Here is a 7,537-nt window from a genome sequence, read left to right on the forward strand (position 1 = left end):
CCATTTGCGGTTTTGAGAAAACCTTTGGCAAAGGATTGTCTTGATGGCCAATCCACCCACACTAAAAGCCAGACAAAGAACTGAGCTGCAGTCACCCACCATTGTAGTTTCCAAAACTTCTGGGTTTTACGTGGCACTCAATGGTTGTTGGACAGCTTGGTGCTGTTGCTTTGCAGCATGCTTGGCTTCATGTTTATTTTTGTTTTTTTCTTTTTAATTAAAAAGCTTTTAAAAGCTCATGTTAAGTAAGTTTCTGGGGAGGTGACAAGAAATACCACATCAGGGACAATGTCATTTCTAGGCATTAAGTGGAACGCTCTGTTCTCATGAAATGAAAATACAAATATTGGCATCCCATTTTAACGTATATCATTCCAGTGTTTTCTTGCAGCATTAAAATCAGTGTATTTTTTTTTAAATAACAAGGACAAGCTGAAGAACTTACAGCATAGCAAGATGCAAATGAAGATCTCTGCAGATCAAAACAGATGCTGGTTGCAGAGAATGGTAGGATGGGAAGGAATGGGAGGAATGATAAAGCAAAAAAGGGATGTGAGTGAACTGCTCAAACAGTTCTGATGTCTGGCAATCCTATCTTCTTAAGGGGAGACGCCCTTGATCTCTGCACCCCCCTCCCCAGGGAAGTCTGGGATTTTTGGGTCAGGTTTTACGGTTTTACTAATTGTGAAGCGAGCAGTTACAGTCATTAACATGAATAGGACAGTGGATTCTAGGCAGGGGAGAATAGCTAAAGAGCTAGAACAGCACGCAGAAGAAGACAAGGTACTTGGGGAAGAATAGGAACCAAGGATTAAGAACATGGATAAGGCATGGATTACTGATGGTAGAGAAAATCAAGAAGAGGAACAAGAGTTATTAGAGCTACCGCATGCCAAACTGGTGGAATAAAATGCTTCTTGTCCTAATCCCTGGGAGATCATTTTAGGGATCTGGAAACATGCTGAGGGTCCATATGGAAAGAGAGAGATACTGCTCAATAGCCTCTAAAATTCTAGGGTAATAAAAAAGGGCCCTGAAAACCTGACTCTGCCAAACGGCTTGGGATCCCAACAGGGGAGCATCATACTGGAGGTGGTTGATGAATTAAGAGGCAACCCCCCTTCCCCCCTCTCTGTGAATCTTGTTCCTTCCCCCACCCATCTTTTTACTATTCTTTTTTTAAATTGTAATTTCTATTTTTATTGTTTTAGAAATATTTATCTTTTATGATTTTAATGCTCTTGAAAATGAGATGGGAGGCAAATAAATGATGTGTGTGTATACATATACATGTATGTATGTATGTATGCACAGTATGTATGTATGTATACATACATACACAACTATGTGTGTGTGTTCCAGCATAACTCTGGAACGCCTTGGCAATTTCAACCAAACTTGGTACACAGATGACTTACTCTCTGGAAACAAATACTGTGTGGGGTAAGACACCCCTAAAACTCCTCGGGGTGTGTGTTCTGTAGATACAGCCTGTTGTTCTTTAAAATGGTTTCTACTGTACTGCCATAAAATGGCTTCTACTGTGCAGCTCAGTGGAGTTGCCATGGTAACGCCTTCACAGTACTCCACAAGGGGGCTCCCTCTGGTAAGGGGGAAAATCCAACATTAGAAATTACGTTTGATCCGCACATTTTCCCCCTATACATAAATACCCGGGAAATGCCGGGTTATCGGCTAGTAAATGATAAAATAAAAGCAGGCCCTCTACTAATTACACATTTCATGGGGCTATGTTGGTATTAAAAAATATAGACTATATGTAGTTTAAGTTTGAATTGTGGAGTCCCTGGTGCTCTCTGAGCTTACTTGTTTGCAAACCAAGCTGAGAGCATCAAAGACTCCAAACCTAAACAAAAACTCCTACTAATATTGTTTGAATCTAGAAAGGACATTACCTCTCCCTTAGTACATTTATAAAAGAGCTACAGGTAGTCCTCATCTTATGGACAATCACTTAGCAACTATTCAAACTTATGATGCACCCCAAAAAGGGTGCTTAAACCTGATTAAAAGTTTAGATGGCTGGGCATTCTCTGCAATGACGTGATCACATGTTGGGTGCTTGGCAACCAGCCTGCATTTATGGCCATTGGTAGCATTCTGTAGTCACGCAACCACATTTACAATGTTTTTTGCTTGAAACTGGCATTTACTTCTAGTTTCTGGCCCAAATGCCTGCCTATTGTGGATAATGGTTCACTTAGTGACCATGGTGACTCACTTATGGACCACCACAAAAAAGTTGTAAGTTTATTTGTCTAAAAGCAAGAAACTGATTAGCGATTTTAATGTAGGATTGTTTTGCAATCCTGTGCAGCTTTGTTCAAAAACCAGCCCAATCAAATTTAGGGGGAGTTATTCCCAAATTAGCATGCAAACAATTGTCACATTCCAGCCACTTGTCAGGAATAGGAAATGGTGTCCTGCTTCAGCAGAGGGTTGGACTAGAAGACCTCCAACTCCTATTTTGTTGTTATCCTGTCACCTTTAATTCAAAACATTCAGATCAGTCACATGATGACCCTCTTCATGGCAGGTATGACTTACAACTTTAATTCCAGGCTCAATTCCAGTTGTCAGTCAAGGGCTACCTATATCTGAAAATAATAATAAAATACTTAACTATGTGCTAGTCATATGATGTATACTTATGTGAGAAGCACATTAATTTGTCAACAAGGGAAAGACTGGTCCCACATCAGGCAGTGTGTTGATCTGTTATGTCTCTGTATACTTTTCTTAGCCAAAGACAAATTCATTGTTATATTTTGACAAATGTAAAATGTCTAGCTCCATATAATGTTTTTGATAGAAACATTTAGTATCTGCTTTTTGTTAATGGACCATACATTTCTATTGAGGAGATGGAGGATATGTTCTGATAGAGTGATCCAATACAGCCAGAGTTTAGTTCTTTATTTTCTTACACATAATAGACTGAATCTTACCGGACTAAACACTTATTAGTACCCTAATGGATATACCCTGGGTGATTCTCGTGGGTGGCTATCATGGTACATCATGTTTTCAATCAAGGTACCTCAAATGGGTTAGCTTACAGAACACATCCAATATCCAGAACCCCTAACTTTTGTGGATTTGAAATTTAGCAAATTTTATAAAATATTTTATGACATATGATAAAGCATTTTTTGACATAAAACCAAATGTCATAAAGCATTTCCTGTGCTCAGGTCCTGATGTTTGGCTGGCATACAGTTCAACATGGGCTAGTTTCAAGGCAGAAACATCTCTGAATGTCTCTTTGGATTTTTAAGGATTCCGGCTTTTCCAGTAGATTAGAAGCTGTGCCGTTGTTGAAGGCACTGAGAAATCAGGTTTAAAAAAAAATCCATGAAACAATGATCCAATGGATAGGATGTCTACTATAAATATTACATTGGTACAGTAAAAGTAATCTGGAACCACCAGATTATGAATAACTGGTGAAGAAATGGCCTCAAACTCTTCCATAGGATCCAGGCATTAGAAAGAGCTCCAGGAGCACCCACTGTGGCTCCCATGGTCAGGTCAGAGCCCACCTCTGAGATAGTTGAGGAATTACCACCGATCCAGCCCCAACGCAGCCCATCCCCTGTCTCCGAGAAGGGGGAAATAGGGGACGCAGAGTTATCAGATGAGGAGGGGGCGGTCCTGGATAAGCCCACCTGTATGGGGCTGTTTCCCCTGGCTTTGTTTAAACCACTATTGTGCAAAGCCAAGACTTCATCCGAACTAGGAGGGCAGACAGAGTTGCCCGCTGCACCTGCGCAAGCCCTATCGGCCAGTGCCTTATTCATAGAACATAAGCTGGAGACCGATTCCATCCCAGCTCCACAACTGTTCATTGACATGGTGCAGAGGCAGTGGTCGACTCCAACATCTGGCCCTGCACCTTCCACCACTGATAGACGCTTTTATAACGTCACAGAGGAACTGGACAAGGTTCTTATCTGGCCCACCAACGCTCCCATAGCAGCCCTGTACACAAACACCACAATGCAGACGGAGATCTTCAAGCCTGAGGATAAGAGGGCCGACCAAACCCTTCAGCATGGGCACCAGGCGGCTGGCTGCCTGGGCAGTGAGAGCTTTGACAGATGGCATTTGGCCTCCAAGCCGTACAAAGGGGGGAACTCTTTTTGGGGATGCTCTCACTCCACTATTAATCGAGGGCAAGGATAAGCGTAAGATCTTACCATCTAACCCAAAGAGGTGGATTTTCTCTGACTGGTGCTTAACTAGACACACTGTACCTACCACCTCATCTGTTCCCCAGGTCCTGGACTTCCTCCAGGATGGCCTTGACAAAGGGTTATCCCCAAACACTATTAGGAGGCAGGTGGCAGCTCTGAGTACCATACTTACCTGGGGGTGAGGCCAGGCCTTATCTCAGAATCCAACTGTGCAACAATTATTGAAATGGGCCACTAATCTTAGACCACCAGCAGTGCACTGCTACCCAACATGGGATCTGACTAAAGTTCTAGAGGCATTCATTCGACCACCATTCGAGTCCCTTCATACAATCCCTATGCAGTTTCTTACCTAGAAGGTAGCCTTCCTGGTAGCCATAACCTCTGCCAGGAGGATATCTGAACTGCAGGCTCTATCTGTGTGAGAGGATCTATGCACCTTCCACACTGACAGGGTGATACTCAGGCTTGACCTCTCATTTGTACCAAAGTTGGGGTCTTGGTTCCACCGAGCCCAAAAAGTGGTCCTTCCCAACTTCTGCCCCTCCCCAACTCATCAGTTGGAAAAACAATGTCATAAGCTAGATGTACGTCGAGCTCTTAAGTTATATATAAACCGCACCTCTGACATTCGGCACTCAGAGAGACTCTTCGTCTCTTTCCAGACCGACTCCCTGGGCATGAAGGTCTCGGTGTCCACCATAGGTAGATGGGTCAGACGATGCATTGCTACTGCGTATGAGTCACGCCAAGAACCAGCCCCGGGGGGAATCATCACCCATTCAACAAGAAGCGCAGCCATCTTCAGGGTGTGGGCAACACAGGCCACCCTTGATAAAATATGCAGGACGGTGGCATGGGCATCTCCATCGCCCTTCATTAGGAACTATAAATTGGATAAGTTTGTGTCTGCGGAGGTGGCCTTTGGCCACAGAGTATTGCAGGCGTTCATGCTGACAAAGTTTATTTGGAACAGTCTGGGTCCCACCCTTGAGGACAGTCCGGCTTGGGTATGTCCCATGCATGGATGCTATCTCCACCTTATTGAGAAAGGGCGTTGGTACTTACCTTGATATGCCTCTTCTAAAAAGATCGAGATAGCATCCAGCCCTGCCCTAAGAACGACTGTTCCTTCTTCTTTTATATTTGTGAGTTATTGGTTGATAGTTGTTTTGTTCTGTAGGCTCGAGCTAGTTTACTACTGATTGATATTCTTGTTTACTAAAGCTTCACATTTGGGATAACATGTTGAGTCTGTTTCTTCCTTTGCCAAAAAGCTGGGCGAGATCATTCACAAGGGTGGGTTATAAGGGATACTATTTCTATTCTATTTCTATTTATTGAATTTATAGGCTGCCCAATCCCGGAGGACTCCGGGCGGCTTACAGAAATAAGAAATATTAAAAAAGATTAAAAACAAATAAGACACAGCAGATTAAAAGGAAACACAACATGCACCCAGTCTAAGCGGGGCTGGACCTCAATCAAGAGGTCAACAGTCCCAGGCCTGCCGGAAAAGCCAGGTTTTGATAGCTTTTCGGAAGGCCATGAGAGTGGGTAGGGTCCCGATCTCTGGGGGTAGCTCATTCCATAGGGCCGGAGCAGCAACAGAGAAGGCCCTACTCCGAGGCGTTGCCAGCCGACATTGTCCCACTGATGGCACCTGGAGAAGGCCCATCCTGTGCGATCTTATCCGTCTTAGGGAGGTATGCCGCTTAGAAGAGGCATATCAGGTAAGTACCAATGCCCTTTCTCAATAAGGTGGAGATAGCATCCATGCATGGGACATACCCAAGCTGGACTGTCCTCAAGGGTGGGACCCAGACTGTTCCAAATAAACTTTGTCGGCATGAACGCCTGCAATACTAATTAATTAGTAATCAGGCTCAGTCCAATCAGAGAGCAGACGATGTCAACTCATGCATGGATGCTAACTCCATCTTATAAGAAGAGGCATATCAGGTATGTACCAACGCACGTTTTCTTCACGTAGGAGAATTTTATTCATTTTTGCTTACTAAAATTTTATTTGTAATCCAGGAGTCATCACAGTGTTCAATTCATTGACCCTTCATGAAGTTTCATCTTGTTCATTGTTCCCTAATTAATTGTCCAAAAATAATTTAGATTGCAGTATTGTAACTAAAAATAGTAATAATCAAGACAACTCAAGGCCATTCTCCCTGAAGGCTGACCATCCAACCTTAGATAACACTATCTCACTGTTAGTCATCTCATTTTCAGGACCAGAATGGAACTCTACAGAACCCCCAAAGATTAATAGACCCCAATTGACCTTCCATCATTTATCAACCACCTATTCACTACCAGACATTTCCTGATCCCCACCCATCCATCATCCATTTGGATAGTCCCTTGGAGCCTTGGAAATCCGACCACTTTGGGAATCCTGTGCTAAACATTTCATAAAATAGCATTTGGAACATGGTTTAACACTAGATCAGGGATGTCCAACTGGTGGCTCACAGGCTGGATGCGTCATGCACAGGCCACGCCCCCCTGCTCCGCGAATGGGAAAAACATCACGTGAGAGCAATGTGACGCCATGAGTTTGACACCCATGTCTAGATCAGTGTTTCTCAACCTTGGCGACTTTAAGTCCTTTGGACTTAAACTCCCAGAATTCCTCAGCCAGCTGGGAATTCTGGGAATTGAAGTCCAAAGGACTTAAAGTCGCCAAGGTTGAGAAACACTGCTCTAGATCAAAACATAGCAGAAACTGTACTTATTTATTTAAATGGAGAAACACGTTGAAAACGAAGAAGACTGTGGTGCAATCCAGATCCAAAAGATAGGTGATTCAGATCGGGCGTGGACTTGCTTGTTGCATTAAAGGTTCTTAACCACATTTTCCCTTTGAATCTGGATTGCAGCACACCCTAGAAATGAATACAATTGGCTTTCAAAAAATACAGTAAATGCTTTGTAATAGATTAGCCGCTAGAAGGAGCTCACATATTCTTTTTTTAACGTTTCACAAATATAGCCAACTGGATACGTTTCAATCTGGAGCTTGGCTGCACACGATACCTTCATGCAGCGGTTTAAAAAACAGAAATTGCGATATAAATTGTCTTCAGTAAGTTTTTATTAGAACAGTATGAAATTGCAATTGGTTTAATTTAGGTAAATAATTCACGAGTGGCTCAGAAAAAGCTTTCTTAATGTGCAGAATAGTTTGGAATAGTTTGGGATTGTCATTCTGGTGACCGTATCTGTAGAAGCTAAGACCTCTACATTTTGAAAGGCTGGGAGGCATTGCAGTTCATTATCATATAACCTTCTCTGTAATTTAAAAA

The sequence above is a fragment of the Thamnophis sirtalis genome, unplaced genomic scaffold (genome assembly GCF_051295495.1).
Source record: "Thamnophis sirtalis isolate CommonGarterSnake01/CBP01778 unplaced genomic scaffold, rThaSir2_p1.2 scaffold_9, whole genome shotgun sequence".
NCBI classification, from domain to species: domain Eukaryota; kingdom Metazoa; phylum Chordata; class Lepidosauria; order Squamata; family Natricidae; genus Thamnophis; species Thamnophis sirtalis.